The sequence below is a fragment of the Panthera onca genome, chromosome D1 (assembly GCF_046562875.1).
Source record: "Panthera onca isolate mPanOnc1 chromosome D1, mPanOnc1 haplotype 2, whole genome shotgun sequence".
NCBI classification, from domain to species: domain Eukaryota; kingdom Metazoa; phylum Chordata; class Mammalia; order Carnivora; family Felidae; genus Panthera; species Panthera onca.
In genome coordinates, this window is record NC_138348.1 from 72906721 (window position 1) to 72926193 (window position 19473).

A 19473-nucleotide genomic window follows, 5' to 3' on the forward strand; every position below is an offset into this window, starting at 1 on the left:
GAGTAATGTCCTGAAGGGAGGCATAGAGATTTATTTAGTTCTATTTCTATTCCAGTGATAATAAATATGCTTAGTAATATACCCAATCTGGGAAATGGTTTCAATATGTAGTCAGTCTCTTAACTTGACATTCTCTATCTCCTTGATAATCCAAACCATATATTCCTTCATTTAATATTTATTCAGTACCTATAATATGCCAGATATTTCCTTAGTTTTCAGATCATTAAAATAGAAGTTGCATGAGAGCAGAGATTGTTTTGTTTAGCTACTTCTCCAAAAACTAGAAAATGCCTGGTACAAAGTAGATGCTCAATGAATATGAAGGTTGAATAAATAAAGTAGGACCTACTATTTTTTCATTTTAAATCCAGCCTTGCTTACTTCTTAAGATTTCATCTCTCTCTTTTAAACATTTATGTCAGCATCTGCAATGGTTATAATGGTTATGGTGACTTCAATCTTTTTAGTTCACTATTATGCAGGTTGCTACCAGGATTATAGCCCCCAAATCAATTCTAATGTCTTTACTTCTCAGCTTATGTACCTTCTAAGATACCCTGTTCCATGAAAGACAAGGTCCTGGCATTAAGAATGCCATGTTCCAACTCTTAAGAATGGCATGCTCTAACTTCAGAATTTGGACCTAACTGAAATGTCCAGATTTAGCTATTTATTCTCCAACTCACTGTCATGCTTCAACCAAATCCATCCAATTCCCCTTTGATGAGGTTGTTAACAGCTAGAGCTGTGTGGGGTAGGTGTTTGATAAAAGAAGGGGTGTGGCTCACTGAACATTCTAATCATTTTTAAACTCAACCGGCATTTTGTGTATGATGCTTTCTTTGCACATGTTATTACTGTCTAAAAAGCTCCTTGTCTTTGCCTGAAAATCCCTATACTTCTGTTAGTTCTTCTCGCATATAAGTTTCTATGTTATTCCCATCTGTCTTCCTGATTTAAAAAGAGAAGTTCTACTCTGTGTGTTCCTATAATACTTTCCTTTGTCTATACGTCTGCGAGGATAAGCATGCTAAGTTATAACTTCACTAGACTCTAAGTTCCTTGAAGGTAGAGACCCTGGCTTGTCCATCTCTGTATATTAGTTCCCCTAACATATGTTAAATAGAACATGGATTATTATGATAAGGGAATTCCATTTGTGTAGAGTCATTCTCTTTTCTTTATGTCCATCATATGAATATATTCCTTCCCTGGTTCCTTTACATTTTGCTCAGCATCAGAGTGACAGGCAGTGATCCCTTCCATAATTGTGCAAAGGCATGGAGAGGCAGTCAGCACCCTCACACAGATTCACATAAGTAAGACAGCATTCCAGGGTTGTATGAACCTGCCAGAATTGCAACTTTGGGATTAGAAATGTCAAGCCAAACCTCACTGGAATCCTAGTTATCTCACAAAGGCTCCATCTAGAATGTAAACTCCAGGGAGGAAGGAACTTTTTATCTCTCATTCACTTCTCTATTCCTAGCACCTGTCACTGTAGTAGGACTATAATAACCACCAAATTAATACTCATTAATTAGTTAAAAACCACTTGTCTAAAGCCGCATAGCTGGTAAATGTCGGAATTATAACTGAAAATTCTGAAAATTATTCTCGTATTAGCCTGCTACCTCTTAGTTCACAATCTAAACTCAAGACCCAAAATATGCTAGCGGAGACAGGTTTTTCCCACCTATGTAATTTAATTTGTATATTCAGATTTCATCTTCTGGTGTTAAATGTGTTGTCATTATTTGACATTTATCAATCTTACATTATTAGTAGGCACCACTGTAGGCATTTGAAAATCATGAACATAATATTATTAATATTGTTAATATTAATCATGACATACCCATTGCCAAAAAAAACCAGGAGTAACATTTTGAAAATGGTGAAACTGAGGTACAATGAGTTTAATTAATACGCTCAAGATCAAATATTAGTGGTTAGCTGGTCAGTCTAGTTTCATGTATAGATACTTAAACTCTATACTCTACAAAAGTCAATGTAATCAGCATCTCTAAAAATGGGTATCATCAAGGGGAGAGCTATTAGCTTGAGTCTAGCATACCAGCCTCTGAAGATTTACCAGTGTCTTCAGAGTTAACATGGGAAATGACCTCTGTTATGCTGTCATTAATGATGTGAAATGGTATCTCTCACAGCCTTCTTTTGTCAGCAGTTGACATTTTATAGAACCCTCTACTTGACCATAAATAGGTGTTGAATCTGTGAAAGCAGGCAAGAAAAAACTTAAACACAGGACATGAAATCACTTATTTAATATACCAGCAGTCATGAGCCCCAGTATTAGAAATATAAAAATACACGTTGAGATACAATGGCTAACATACTGAAAATATGTGGCTTTCAGAAAGCATTCATTGCCTTTTAAAATAAGCAATATTTTTAAATTAAATTTATGTGGCATTTTTTACCACTTAGTTGTTCCAGAGACAGATATGGAAGCACAACTGTTATGGGAAAAAAAAGAATGAGAAATCAAAAAAGCTCTAAACGAGGATAATTTATTTGGCGGATTTTTATGCTATGTTATTGAAGAAAATGAAACTTCTATATAATATTAAATACACTGAAACATACAAACATAAACTACCACAGACACGAGAACAGGATGTGTGTATATTACTGTGTTTATAAGTAATGAAAACATACAAATAGAATATTTTTTAATCTGTAGTATTCTTGAGCCAATCCATATTCCCCAAATTCTCCCTTTTGCTTAAGAATGGTTGGATAGCTTGAGGCTGATGACCTACCTATCTTTGCAGATGAAGTAAGGACAGAGTCTGAGGTAATGACCTCAGAAAGGAGAAGCCCTTCAGTTAGCTTGAAATGGTTCCTTTTTCCCTCCCATATTCTCTCTGTACTTCAGTTCTCAACCAATCATTCTCTTCCTTTCAATCCATCAGACATCTTCAAAGTGTTCTCCTTCCATAATGAGCTGCCTGTACTGGTGTTTACTCCTTTTTTTGTTGATATTTTTTCTATTTATTTTTTGTTCTCTTTATGCACTAAACAACTTTTTAATTCATCTCTATATACAATCATGTGTATTATGGAAAGTATGATATAGTAAAAAGACAAGTATTTTCCCAGAATGTTTTAACTTTTTTAGTGATGATGATTTCTGTTTTCAGGATATATTTGAGATTTATGTAATTCATTAACATTTTCTCTGGATATTATCACATTTAGAAAGCCTTCCCAACACGTGAGTAATAAAATTTATTTCATTATGTCATTATATATATATACACACACACAAATGCATTTATGTATTTATATGCATTTATATGCATTTAAATTGTTTTACTCAAAGTAGAATTTATATTGTTGATGTTATGAGAAACAGATCCAAAACTTAATTTTTTTTCCTAAATGGCTGCCAATTGTTTGCCATTAATTTATATTTTTCCCACTGATTTAAAATGTTTTCTAAAAAACTAATTATCCCTAGTATGCTTGGATTTGTCCTAGATTTTCTCTTGAGTTCCATTGACCTATCAATTCATGAGTTTTATTTCATATCATTTCACTCTTTTTTGTTTCTTTAAACATTTACATTTGGCTGTAGTTGACAATTTTCAGAGTTTGGTGATTTAAGACTTTGTCATCCCAACATACATTTTTAATAAGGATTCATGACTTGGAGGGATTTTCCAGCAGTTCTGCTGATTTGTTTATAGTTTTTTGTGTTTGTTCAGTTTATATCTAAGTGAAGACTAAGTCAGGTGTCTGTTTAGTACAAGAACACTGAAGCACAAAAATTATTTTTGCAAAAAAAGAAAAAAAAGAAAAAGGTGTGTTATGACTTTAACACATTTCAATATTTTACAAAAATATGCATTATTTTTCTCCTTGCTATTCTTGCTTTTTTTATGAACTTGAGAATAAGTTTGTTTAATTAATTAAAAAATCCTGTCTCTATTTTTACCAGAAAACAAAACTCTGCAGGTTCCTCTCTTCTTCTCTCTTCTAGGGAGCCATGTCTTTTTCCCAGGACTGCTGGGCAATGGTATGCCCTACGCTGAAACTGGCTTAGCCCAAGCTTCAATGACTACTCCATCCATTACTTTCACAAGTAAATCTGAGTCAAATCATTAAAAAACTGCTTAACTACTTCCGAAAATTGCTTTTCCTTATCCATACCCTGATAAACATTCAAGTTTCTTTTCAAGTGCCAGGACTGCTGGTCGATCTTCCTCTCCATGAAGTATACCATATGACCCACCACAGGAGCACTTTGGGTTTTCCTGGTTGTTTTTAAATTTTTTTTATTATTAATAAACAATGTTGTCAAGATAAAATTCACACGTTACACGATTCACCCATTTAAAGGTTATACTTCAATAGTTCTTAATATATTCACATTTTGTGAAAATTCACATTTCACAAAATTCACATTTTGTGCAACTATGACTACTGTTAATTTAAGAATATTTTTATTACCCAGGCGCCTGAGTGGCTCAGTCGGTTAAGCGTCCAACTTCGGCTCAGGTCACGATCTCACAGTTTGTGGGTTTGAGCCCCAAGTCAGGCTCTGTGCTCACACCTCAGAGCCTGGAGCCTGCTTCAGATTCTGTGTCTCCCCCTCTCTCTCTGCCCTTCTCCCACTTTTCTGTCTCTCTCAAAAATAAATAAATATTAGAAAAAGAATATTTTTATTACCTCAAAAAGAAACCCCATATTGTTTAGATATTAACACATCTCCCACCCCCAAGCCTTAAGAAGCCACTAATATATTTTCTGGTTCATAGACTTGACCTTTATAGCTATTTCATATAAAAGGAATTACATAATATGTAGGGTTTTTTTGTAACTGGCTTCTGTCACTTAACACAATGTTGTGTTTTTTAATGTTTATTTATTTATTTATTTTGAGAGAGAGAGAGAGAGTAGAAGTAGAGGAGGGACAGGAGAGAGAGAGAGAGAGAGAGAGAGAGAGAGAGAGAGAGAGAGATTCCCAAGCAGGCTCCACATTGACAGCACAGAGCCAGATGCCAGGCTGAACTCCTGAACTGTGAGATCATGACCTGAGCCGAAATCAAGAGTTGGTCACCTAACCGATGAGCCACCTATGCACCACTAGCATGATGTTTTCAATGTTCATTCATGTTGTGGTACACACCAATATTTCAGTCCTTTATGCAGCTCCAATATATTCAATTGTATGGACACGATACCACAAATTGTTTATCTCTTCATAATTGATGGGCATTTGGGTTTTCCACTTTTTGGTTCTGATGCTGCTATGAACACTCCTGTGCACGTATTTATGTGGATGTATGTTTTCATTTATCTTCAGTATATAGGAGGTGCAATTGCTAAGTCATATGGTAACTCTGTTTAACAATTTGAGGAATTGCCAGACTGTTTTCCAAAGTGACTCCACTACCTTACATTCTTAACACCTGTTTGAGAGGGTTCTATTTCTCCACATCCTCACTTATTTTTATTATTATTTGACTATTTGATTATAGTTATACTAATGGTAGGAAATGGCATCTCATTACAGTTTTGATTTGCATTTCCTTGTTGAATAATGATGTCAGATAAAAGGATGGGACTTCCAGAAACTACCATACATTCCATATTTGGGACTGTGTATGTACTTGGGATTCTGTACTGATTGGGAAACCTGAAATCGAAGAATTATGAAATCTAAGATCAGGGTCTTGGAAATTGACAGTGTTTAGCTCAATCTCCCTTAATTTTGTATAAATTCACAATTCTCTGATCAAATGCATTACTTTTTAATTAAATTTATCAAATACATGGATGTGACAAAGTAGGAAAGAACTTTTAATAAAAAGCTATCCATTCCTTACCTTACCCTCTCCATCCTAAATGCCAAACCAAATTCATCTCCACCTTTTTCTAGCTTTAGTTCTTCTTATTAAATATATTTATAAGATTATATAAATTAGTTATATAAAATTATCTCTAACTGCATGTACAGAGTTAATATACACACAAACACTATCTATAGACTCCCATTTACATCTTACCACTTCTAACAATTAATGGTTGCTTTGTAATGTTTAAATTTTGGTTCCTTTGCTTGCCCAATATATAAACTCAATAAAAAAAACATGGGTGACAGAAACTGCTTGTTTCTAAAAAACAGATTTGACTTTCTCTGTAACCCTGGCAGCAAGGGTACGTACATATGAACTTAGCTCAGCTAATCATTTGCACCATCCTAGAGTTTTGATTCTATAGTTAATATTTTCAGGAATCAGAAAGTGGAGAGTTTATTTTTGCAGTCTTCATCAACCTTAGCCAGAAGTAGTATCAGTGCAGCCATGGCATCTGATCCTCAGCGGTGGTATTATGAGATCACACTCATTCTGAGAGAACATTCAAGATGTGGTTCTGGCTGCTTGGGATTTTATTGTGCCATCATTTCCCCCCCATTTTTTGGGTTCTCCAGCTTCCCCAGCAATTCTGTACTACAAATTCCTTTTCTATTTAAATCAGACTGCAAATGGTTATATCAATAAATTTGCCTAATGGAAATTTATAAATAAACATAATATACATAAGTTAACATCTGATTTCCTGCTATGTTGATATTTAATTATCCTGTTTTCAGCCCTTCTCTCTTCTGCCTTTCACCACACATGCAAATTCCAAGTCCAAAGTCTTCGTATCTCCCCTTCCTCCATTACCACTGTTTGAGCATATTTACGAGGTAGCTCATTTCACCTTGACAATATCTCATATTCATCTCAGTGTCAACACATTTAGTAAATGGTCTTATTTCCTCATGGCTCTACTCTCCTTTATTTCAGGTGTACATGTACTGCTCTTTTTTAAAAAACTCCACGCGTAAGCTCACGTGGCCATCTTTAATCACAAGCTTCAGTGGTCTTTCAGGACCATTGCAGGATTAGGGGGTTTTTACTGGACCAACTATATTTTTTTCTCTCGTATCTATAGATGCTTCATTATTCTATTCTCCTAAATTAATATTTCACACCAAGTGTCACTGATAACCATGTTCCACAAACTTTCTGCTTATTTGTCTGATTAGCCAGGAGTTCTGTGGTGGTCAGTGTGTCTTTGCCAAGAAAGTTCTGGCATTCAGAGAACACTACCGTTTACCTGAAACATCTATAGAGGCCACTGTAACACCCCTTTCTTAACAGAAATCATAAGATTTTTGAAATTTAAATTTTTCTATTTTTCAAAACAAAGCATGTCTGGTCTCCTGCTTTAAGATTTTCCTATATAGGGGCACCTGGGTGGCTCAGTCGGTTGAGCAGCCGGCTTCGGCTCAGGTCATGATCTCATGGTCCGTGAGTTCGAGCCCCGCGTCAGGTTCTGTGCTGACAGCTCAGAGCCTGGAGCCTGTTTCAGATTCTGTGTCTCCCTCTCTCTGACCCTCCCCTATTCATGCTCTGTCTCTCTCTGTCTCAAAAATAAATAAATGTTAAAAAAAATTAAAAAAAAAAAGATTTTCCTATATAAAATACTAGCCCAAATATACTTTTCTGTTTGCCATCATGGTCTCAAGGTTAAATAATGTTAAATTAATAAACTTTCTGAATAGTGGTAAGCTTTGAGTAAGCATTGTCTGATTTGAAATTTAACAACTATTTTATGCTTTAATATGCAACTATTGCCTACTAAACTCAAATAACATTTTTTATTGCCAATGTACCACTCAATGTTAATTTAGCACAGCTCATAAAAAACTCAAAGAAGTGATGAGAATAGATATTTAACCACTGACCTTCACCGAACTGAATCAAGTCTAAGCAGTGTGTGTGTGTGCGTGTGTGTGTGCGTGCACACGCGCGCACGCGAGCGCGCATGTGTGTGTGTGTTTTGGCTCAGGGACACCTTGCCCTGATTGAGCTAATGGTCCTTGCAAGCTAGAATTTCCTTCCGTTCTTACTGGCCCTGGCACTGTCACTGTCCTATACCCCCTTGAACAGGCTGCCTACTATCTCTGTTTTTTTTCTCATTGATAAAATGCATAATGAACATACTTATATTAAATCATTCAAACACAATTTCTTAAGTGCCTACTATGTACCAGATACTGCTCTAGAGGCTGAAAATACATGGTAAAACAAACATTCTTCCCACATGGAGCTTTCATTCTGCTGGTGCAAACAGACCATGGGTCAACAAATAAGTAAAATTTATTGTTTTTGGGGGTAGTAAAAAGTGCTATGGAGAATAAACAGAATTAGACAGTAAGAATAGAGATACTTGAGGCACTGAGGTTAATCATTTTAAATAGGGCAGTTAGGAAAGGCTTCACAGAAAAGGTGACATATGAACTAAGATTGAACGTAGGTAAGGAAGTAAATGCTGAGCACATCCTGGGAGGTAAGGAAGTAAATCTTGAGTAGTCCATTCAAAAGGAACAGCAAGTTTAATATCCTGAGGCAGAAATGTGCTTGGTATGTTCAATGAATTGAACAGATCTGGGCAAAATAAAAGTTGTAGGAGGTAAGATTACAGAAGCATTGGGGATGGGAACAGATTAAGAGGACCTTCTAGGCCATCTGAAGAACTGACTTTTACTCAGTGAGATAAGGAACCACTGAAGGTTTCTCCACACAGAATGGACATAAGCATACTTTTATTTCAAAAATATCAATTTGGTTTGGGATTGAAAGTGAACTAGGTGCACCTTGGTGGCTCAGTTGGTTGAGCGTCTGACTTTGGCTCAGGTCAAGATCTTGCGGTTTGTGAGTTCAAACCCTACATTGGGCTCGCTGCTGTCCGCCTGTCAGAGCCTGCTTCAGATCCTCTGGCCCCTCTCTTTGCGCCTCCCCCACTTGTGCTCTCTCAGAAAAAACAAATATTTAAAAAAAGAAAGAAAATGAACTAAAGGTGAGGGCAAGAATAGGAGTGGGGAGACATCTTGGGAGATCATCACACCAAAGTGTGAGATGAGGCTAACTTGTACTTGGGTGGTACTGGTGTTACTGACAAGCAGACTTGGGAACTGAATATTTTGATGATTGTATAAACAGAATTTGTGGATAAATTGAGAATGGAGCGTGAGTCCACTGTGGGCCTGAGTAGATGGAAACACGGAATTGACATTTACTGTGACATGGAAAAAATGGGAGAAGGACAATTTTTGAGGTGGACGAATTTCAGAAGTTTGGTTGTGAGGCATTTTAATATTGAGATGTTATTTAAACATACAGTTAGAGAGGTCACCTAGGCATTTGAGCTTACAAGACTGGAGTTGCTAGGTTTGGGGGTCAGGGATATACTTTGGTGACTTTGGTGTATTATAATCATAGAGATGGTATTTAAAGTTAAGGACCTGATGTGGTAACCTAGATGATGAGTGAAGGTAGGTAAGGGAAGATATTTGCTTCTTGATCTAAAAAAAATTAGAGTAAATTTCTGTCTTGCCTAGTAAATTGTTTTTCCTGTTGTAAGTTTTTCCTACATTCCAAATGATCTTAAGCTGAGGCTAGATGACTCAGTGAATTGGGTTCAAAGATTCAGAAATAGAGACAAGAGGTGATTAACAGAAATAATAATATAAATAAGTATATATTATTAGGGATGAAAATTTAGGAAGGAAAAACCCCAATTCTTTGTGCTCCCACAAAGAGTGTGTCTGACTTCAACCTGCTCTGAGAGGTACACTTTCATTATGGACAACAAACTCCTTTTAGCAAGTTTATGACCCCAACAGCAACCATAAAGCAGTCAAGCATGCTTATACAGTGGAAATAGCAAAGAGTATAGAATTAGAGGAAAGGGCTCATGCCCTGATCAATTTATTTGCTGTGTTCCTTTACATTAGTCACTGACATTTCCTGGGTTGGGGTTATTTATCATTAAAATGTCTAATTTCTACCTTGAGCATTTCAGAGAACCATTTCTGAGGATCAAGTAAAATCAGATCAAGTAAAATTCTGAAAGAGTTTTGTGAATTATGAGAGGCCTTAATAGATACAAAGTTTCATTACTGATTTTGGGATCAGTAGAGTTTGGTAATCCTGGTCCAAAGCAAATAGGCATTAGGGAATGGGAAGTTAAAACTCCTGAATATTAGCAACTATTTTATCACTAGTTGGGCTTTTTTTCTGCATACAGTTCAAGATTAGGAAATCAACATTGCTAGTGTGTTTTAGATGGTGCAGGTAGCAGGAGTTTGGCAGGGGCAAAAAACAGTGAGATTTTAAAAAGGAGAAATAGGCCTGCTGTTTTGAAAGCATTAGAAGCAGCATTGAATACTCCACAGTGTGATTGCTTAGCAACAAGACTGAGGAGGGAGTAAGAGAATTTGGGATAGATAGTGGTATATTTTCCATACTATACCTTTCTGATTGTCTACAATATTTTTTCTATAGCTATTCGTGCACGCATGTTTCCTATGGGTTTTCTGATGTGCTTTTTCTTAACATCACCTCTCAATTACAGTTAGTAGAAAATGTTAAGACAGAATTCAAAGTAAAAACTCCTGGAGTATAGTCTAATAAGTAAAAAAAAAAGTAATAGTTACTAATTACCCAATATCTACAATAGTTTTACGTATATGGCCAATATTTCTATTCTTTATGTTAATCTTAACCAGGATAAAAACGCAGTCCAGTTAGACTCCAGAGCTTGGAGGGAGAATAGTGGCATATTCCAATTTACCCTCAAATTGGTCAGATAGAGGTTTTAAATATATATGTGTGAGCATATGTGTGTGTGTGCAAGTATAAAGAAAGAGAAGGAAAAAACAAAGGGACAAAATTTGGTCAATTGATGAATCAGGGTTAACAGGTTGTTTGTGTTGTTTGTGTTGTTTGTTCTTTGCAACCTGCCTGATGTTTGAAAATATATAACAAGTAACACTTCTAATAAAACAAAATAAATAAAACAGATCCCACCTGAATGTACTCATCAATATAAGCAATGAACAGCCAACTATCATATGTATCCTATAATACAAAATAAAGTATATAAAATCACCTGTTAACTATTCTTTACAAGATTGTTTAACTTGAAGCTTATCAAGTCTTCAGATTTAATTCTAATTTAGAGGAAATACAGGAGACAGAAGTACAAATGAAATGACACCACACGAAAGCAGTCATCAAGATTTAGAAATTGAAACATTCTGTAGGAAAAATTAACTAGTTTTCAATAAATCAATGTCACAAAAGCTGTAGGTCTATTTTAGATTAAATGTAATTCACAGGTGGGTGGCTCAGTTGGTTGAGTGTCCAACTTCGGTTCAGGTCATGATCTTACAGCTTGTGAATTCGAGCTGTGAGTTCAAGCCCTGCATCAGGCTCTGTGCTGATGGCTCAGAGCCTGGAGCTGCTTTGGATTCTGTGTCTCTCTCTCTCTGCCCCTCCCCCACCCCCACTCACACTCTGTCTCTCTAAAACTAAGCCTTAAAAAAATTAGATTAATTGTGATTCAAGAAGCACAACCAAAGGCAAATCATCTGTGATAATTTAAGAAAACTTGGAGAAATTTGAGTAGGAAGTTTTTATTAAATTATGATAAGAACTATTTTTCATTTTGTTTGTGTGATAATGTGAGCATGTTTGTGTAGGAAAATTTAAGTTATCATTATATTTATAAAAGTATAATGAAATGTTTACAGGTGATTATCATAATGTCTAAAAGTTAATTTAAAATATTTTAGAAAAAGATCAAAACATGGGGAATATTAATAAACTTAAGACCTAGTTAATGAGCATATGAATGCTAATTAAACCATTCTTTTAATATTTTGTATAATGGTACATTTTCTAACATATTTGCTATAAACTAAAAAAAGTAATAAAATTGTGAGTCATCGACCAAAGCAGACTGGTAAACATCAACTTCAGCAGGCATAGAGGTCAGACAGAAGACATGAGAAGTTGTAACTGCAGACCAATGAACATGGTACACAATAATCACAGATCAGATGTAGGTAGCTATTGTGTATATATAGTTATCACACTGATTAGGGTCAGAGATAATATTGTAAATGGCAACAAGTCCTCAGAATCACAGAAGCCTCACTTGAAGTGGGTCCCCCTTGATGAATTTGCCACTTTCCCCACTGCTAGATTTTGATAGTTACCAAGTGGGTCCTAGAAGATGGCAACTTGTCCAATAGTGCAATTTACATGCCTATTAATGTCACAGAAAAAGAATTCTCCCTAAAGCAAATTAAGAATGCCATTAAGAATCACAAACAGACCTTTTGCTGGCAAGACAGAAAGAGAAGAAAAGTACAATGAAGCCATAAAAGGCAGCTGTAAGTTGGAGAGAAAGAACAAAATAGAACTGAATGCATGTTATCCAAAAAGTTAGAATAATAAAATGGCTTTATTTTTATTTCTTTTTTACAGATGTCTTAACAGAAAATAAAACTATTATGCTGGCCCATATTTCTAGATAGAGTTGAGATGTTACTACACGTAGAAGAGATAATATAGGCAATTCTAAAGACATTTTAATATATATCCATAAAAACATAAAAATGAAGATATTAGAAATGCAGAATTATGATGAAGAGGAAACTATGGCAACTACTAGCCAGTGTAATTATCAATTCAGAAGGAATGATTTAAATTGGAGGAAACTGTGAAGTTGAAATACAGGTTTACCAAGAAATGAAGTTGAAAGCTTGGGTTTGCATTTGGATATTCTTGCTATCATTCTAGCAAGAAGGTAATTAGGATGCTGAAGAGTCTTAAGGATTACAAGTTGCGAATTAAACATTAATGATATGCTTATTCATTCAAGCATATTGTAATATTTTAGTAGACATACTGTTAAGGCTCTAGAATAAAGACAAAAGGAGTAGTTTTAGAAAGTATCTACAAGAGAGATAGACATGTAAATAATCACCATAAAATTAATGAGTTTCTATTTAACGTAACTCATTTATTCCCTGCACTTCTGGGAGCCATTCATTAAAGACAATATAAGCTTTATAAGCTTGAAGCATTTGAAAAACTAAAAGAAGGTTGGACACTAATAAACACCACAACAATATAACAGATGAGGTCAGAAAGGCAGACAAGAGCTCAACCTATAGATTATTGTAGACTATGGTAAGGAATTTGCCTTTATTATAAGTCATTAGCTAAGAAAAGTTCCTGACAATTTTGAAGCAGAGGAGTGACATAATCTGATTTTAGTACACCGGGTGTTATAAGAAAATGTGTTATGGGGCACCTGGGTGGCTCAATAGATTAAGCGTCTGACTCTTGGTTTCGATTCAGGTCATGATCTCACAGTTCAGGTTAGAGCCCCACATCAGGCTCTGTGTTGGTAGTGTGGAGATTGCTTGGGATTCTCTGTTTCTCTCTTCTCTCTCTACCCCTCCCCCACTCATGATGTCTCTATCTCCCTCAAAATAAATACAAAATAAAATAAAATCCACTTTTGGTATTGTACATTCTGTGGAGTCAGACAAATGTATAATGACATAGGTCTATTATTTAATGTCTTAGAGTATTTCACCTAAAAATCCTCTGTTCTCTGCCTCTTCATCCTCCTCCCCACCCCAGGCAACTATTGATCTTTTCATTGTCTGCACAGTTTTGCTTTTTCCAGAGTATCGTATGGTTGGAATGATACAGCATGTGGCCTTTTTACACTGGCATCTTTCACTTAGTAATATGCATTTAAGTTTCTGCCATGTTGTTTTTTTTATGGCTTAGAAGCTCCTTTCTTTTCAGCAATGATTCATAGTCTTTGGTATGGATGTACCATGGTTTATTTATCCGATAGCCTAGTGAAAGACTCCTTGGTCGTTTCTGAGTTTCGGCAATTATGAATAAAACTACTATAAATATCTGTGTGCAGGCTTTTGCATGGACATAATTTCAATTTATTTGGGTAAATACTGAAAAGCACAACTGATGAACTGTATGGTAAGAGCATGTTTAACGGCATAAAAAACCACTAAGCTTGTCTTCCAAAGTGGCTAAACCATTCTGCATTCCTACCAGAAAGAAATGAGAGTTCTTCCTGTTACCCATCCTTGTCAGCATTTGCTGTTAGTCACTATTCTGGATTTTGGCCTAATAGGTATGTACTGTTATCTCCTTGTTGTTTTACTTTCTATTATCCATGATGGTATAGGATGTGAGGCATCTTTTCATATGCTTATTTGCCATCTGTGTGTGTTCTTTGGTGAAGTGTGTCTTCTTTGTTTTCAATAGTTTTATTGAGGTACAATTGACAGGGGGGTCCAGGTAGCTCAGTTGGTTAAGTGTCCGATTCTTGTTTTTGGCTCAGGTTATGATCTTATGGTTCCTGAGGTCCAGCCCTGAGTTGGGCTCCATGCTGACAGTGCAGAGCCTACTTGGTATCCTCTCTCTGTCCCTCCCCGATCTCATTCTCTCAAAAATAAACAAACTTTTTAAAAAAGTACAATTAAATATATTTAATTGTATATATTTAATATTTAATGTATATAATTATATTTAATGTATTATATTTAATACATTTTTATTTAATGTATTTAATGTATATATTTATGTTTAATGTATATAATTTGATAACTTTGATGTATGTTTTTTTTTTTTTTTTTTAATTTTTTTTTTTTCAACGTTTTTTTATTTATTTATTTTTGGGACAGAGAGAGACAGAGCATGAACGGGGGAGGGGCAGAGAGAGAGGGAGACACAGAATCGGAAACAGGCTCCGGGCTCCGAGCCATCAGCCCAGAGCCCGACGCGGGGCTCGAACTCACAGACCGCGAGATCGTGACCTGGCTGAAGTCGGACGCTTAACCGACTGCGCCACCCAGGCGCCCCGTGATGTATGTTTATACTTGTGAAATTATGGCCACAATGAAGACAATGAACATATATATCTCCCTCAGATTTCCTGGGCCCTTTATAATCACATCCTTCCTCTACCCTCTTTCCTAAATATCCATTTATGTGTTTTCTGGTGCTGAATATGAGCATTTTCTAAAATATTTATACATGGAATTATACAGCTCTATTTTATCTAGCGTATTTAATTCAGCATAATTATTTTCAGATTCTTTAATATCATAGCATATGGTCCTTTTTCTTTCTTTTTTTTTTTTTCTTTGTTTCTTTTTCACTCCCTCTGATGCTAACTTGCCAATCTTGGTCTAGCCACATTCCAAAAGGATGTTTCTTCCTTGCTTAGTGACTGTGGACAAATTGTGGCATGGGCACCCAGAGACTTCTCCACCACTAAGTGGAGTATAACAATATCTCCTATAGTGTCTGATTCCCAGCCTTGTGGAAGGGCCCCTCTCCTATGTCGTTCTTTCCGTGGTTACTCCCCACCTCAGTTCTAGGGTATACCTTGGAGATTTCTTTACATTTTTAATAGTTACTCCAATATTATAGTGGATATTTATTTATATTAAACTTTCCCTACCTAAATTGTTCTGAAGTTTCTCTGAAGTGTTCACAGGTTCTATAAACGTAGGTTTGTTGGTTTGCTTATTTTCCTCATGAATCCATGTTACCTCCCATGGCCTGGAAACTAACACCTCTAACTGTCAAGGATTCACTACCTCAACAAGAGCTGCAAAATTTAAAATGTGTTTCCCATGGAACCACTTAACTCTGCACATAACATCTGGAGGCTTAATATAGTCTTACATTAAAAAAAAAAAGAATGCAAAAAAAGAAAGAAAAGGAAAATGTTGCTGTTAGCCAAACCAACGCAAAGACAATCCAAGATAGAAAGTACAGTTCTTTACCTCAGACTCCAGCGGCAAACTACAGTTTATAGGCTTATTCCACTTGTATCTCACTTGTCCTTCCTGGAGCTCTTTACTTTTTGTCAGAGTAGGGGAGCATTTTCCTAGAGGAGTATTCTCTCATGAACCAGCCTCCCCTCCGCTACCCCAATGCCTTCTTCCCCAAAGTCTCGGATTCCAATTCACTTTGACTCTCTAACCAGGTTCCAAACATTCAGTTGTTTTTTTCCTGATCAAAACTGAAGGGAACTTCAGATTTTCTGTTGGAGAAAGAGACTATCATGATACTGAAGGAAAATAACCCCAACTTTGGCATCCGGGTCTAACTAAGTAACTCCTGAATATTATGTTACAAAGGTTTCAAACTGCTGCTTCTACACTGTGTCTCCCTGGGCTGTGTGCTGTCACTTTAAGGGCAGGGATTCAACTTCTCATTGGCCTTCCATCTGTCCCAGAGCCTAGCCAGCTGATTTTTAAAAGTCCTGGTTTTAAAGCCGCACTGGTTTTTTAGTGTTGTTGTTGTTTGCTATAAATAATATTTATATGTCATTTTTTGTTTGCTATAAATAATATTTCAAATGGCTCCTTCTTTAAATCTCTTGGTCTATGATAAGCCCTAGAAATAAGTGTCTGGAAAGCCAATAGGAGTAGTAAGCTGTGTGGGATCTCTGAGTGGGAGAGAGGCTTCTTCACTAGTAGTGAAGAAGAGTGCTTCCTCTGGGCTGCTTATTGTCAGTGGAGCTTTCACCTAAATCTCCTTGATGGTTCTGCTGGGCTCACTTTGTACGTATGATCACTAGGCCTCCCATCCATTCTAGCGGAGATATGAGCTCACCTGGATACCATCTGCTGCTAGACTGGGGGTCAGGAAACATGAAGTCTGGGCCCCCTTCTTCTGTTGGGTAAGAGGCTGACCTGTTGCTATGCTGTTCCTTCAGATCTGGTGTCCCTAACCAGTTATATTATGCTTTGCTACATTTTGTGGTTCTTATATAGTTGTATCTTATATTAGTTACAGGCTTCACTTAGACACATATCAGAGGTGATAAGAGAGAGATGAGCCTATACCATCTTGTCTGAAAAGTCCCCGATTGATTTTATCATGCTGCTAAAAAGAGAGAAAAGAAAAAAAAAAAAAAGATGAAAGAAAGCTACATACTGCCATCCTTCATGAATATAGAGGCAAATATTTTTAGCAAAATAATAACGAATAAACCTCACCAACATATTAAAAGAATTATATGCCATGAACAAGGGGGATTTATTCCAAGATTCAAGACTGGTTCAAACATTTACAAATCAATCAGTACAATCCATAATAACAAGCTAAAGAAGAAAAATCATATGATCACATGAACTGATGCAGAAAAACCACTTGGCAAATTCAACACTCAATAATGATAAAAACATACAGAGGACTGGGAATAAAGACGGAACTTCCTCAACTTAATAAAAAACATCTACTAAAAGCCTATAGCTAACATCACATATAATGGTGGAAGATTGGATTTATTTCCCCTAATATTTGGAACAAGGCTAAGATTTTCATTCTCATTACTATTATTTAACAAGTACTAGAAGGGTATAAGAGGCATGCAGACCAGAAAAGAATAAATAAAACAATCCTTATTTGCATAAGACATGACCTAAATAGAAAATCCAAGAGAATCTTCCCCTAAATTCTGGGAACTAAGTGAGTCCGGCATGGTCTCATTATACAATGGGAACGCACAAAACCCATTTGTTATTTCTGTACAGTAGTACTTAACATGAGAAGCTAAAATTAAAAAAAAATATACAATGCCATTCAAAATCTCTCAAAAACAATGACATAGATGTAAATTTAACAAAACATGCATGGGACTTGTATGCTGAAAATGACAAAATATTGATGAAAGAAAACAAAGAAGCTCTAAATAAACTGAGAGATATACTGTGTTCAAGGACTCAGTATCTTGTCAAATCTTGCCAAATTTATATCCCAGTAATATTTTTTTTGGTGTAAATATGATTATTCTAAAAATTATAAGGGGCTAGAGGAGGTAAATAATCTGAAAACAATAGTAAGCGAGGAGGAATCATTGTATTGAATTTTAAGACTTGTTATATAGCTAATCACCAACACCGTTTGGTATTGGTCTAAGGACAGACATACAGATCAACGGAACAGAATGGAGAATAAAGATGCACACAGATAGAGCCACCTTTCTTTCTTTCTTTTTCTTTTTTTTATAAAAAAGGTACAAAAAGCAATCTAATGGAGAAAGGATTTTGAACTAATTGTGCTGGAGAGGTTGGGCATATGAAAGCAAAGGAAAAGGAACTTTGACCCAAACCTAACACTTGACACAAAAACTAACTCAAAATGGGTCACTTCGGGTTCTGGTTTGACTCAGGTACAAAGAGATAAGCGTTACCAATAAAAAAAGGTAGTAAAAACAGTGACTGGAAATGTGACTACACCGTTGTCGCTTATGTCTGTTTAGATACACATGATAGTAGGTGTTAGTATGTTGTACCAGCATTTATTTTTTAAGTGATGCTAACTCATGACTGCTTAAATTAATAATTTGCTTCAGCTACAGCAAACTACTTGTAGTTAGCCAAATGCTCCTCACTTTTTCTATTAATAGAATTATCTGTCTACCAGAATGCAAACAATTTTGTAAACAATAAATGTTAGCAATTATTATTTTTCTTCTTCTCTCACTTTATAAACGCTCAGAGGATTAAAACTATGTTTTTCACATTTGTGTATTTCCACTAGCTTGTTTAATGCCTGGTACATAGTATTCGATCAATAAATGTTGGGTTGACTAGATCACAACGACATCTTTTCATTAGCATTAGTTCATGTGTCAATGTATAGTTTTTCTCATTTAATTTTGCCACCAAGAAATGTGGATTTAGTTTATATGATTGTCTTTTTCCATGTTTATAAGTGACATAATCTCTTTAATAATGCTCCCAGCAACAGTCCCTGGCCTGAACAGGTGAGTTGTTACTATCCACGTGTCCTATTAATCTCAGTAGGTAAAGGGGATACAAAAAAGAAAGCTATAGAAGAGGCATTTCACAATTTAACTGATCAGTGAAAAAAATATTTTGACTATTAACTGTTGTAGAAATAAACTGTTTGCAACTGCAATTTCCATTAAATTAGTTGTTATAAACTAAGTAAACTAAATACAAGCCAACAAGAAAACATTTGCATGAATTCAATACAGAAATATTTTTATATATCAGGTAATTATTTTTCTCCATAAACTTGAACTAAAGCTAGAGGAACAATACTATAAATATTTTTTTATCAACCAATTAAAAAACAAAGGCACTTGGAAATTCAGGGGACTGATATTCCCAAATAATAATACATTTGAATAACACAAATCTTATTAATTCAAATCTAAACCTTTCAGCTTCAATATATCAGAGGATTTTGATAAAAACCCATTTTCATCGTTTATTCTTTTGAATGATTTCTTCCTTTTGTATAAAAAAAATACTAGTTTAGCAAAGCTAATCACTATAGACCTTTCAAACAAGAGTAGAAAAGAACAGTTAAGAATTTCAGATACAAATTTAAATTTGAGAATTTGGGGAGGGAGAATGTGTGAGCAGCAGCATTATTATTTGTAAATAGTTTTTTTTTTAACCTTAGAATAAATAACATTGTAAGTAGTATTACTGTAATCCATATTTCTTTGATTTATAGGATATATTAGCTTATTTAAAAGCTAAAACCAGGGGCACCTGGG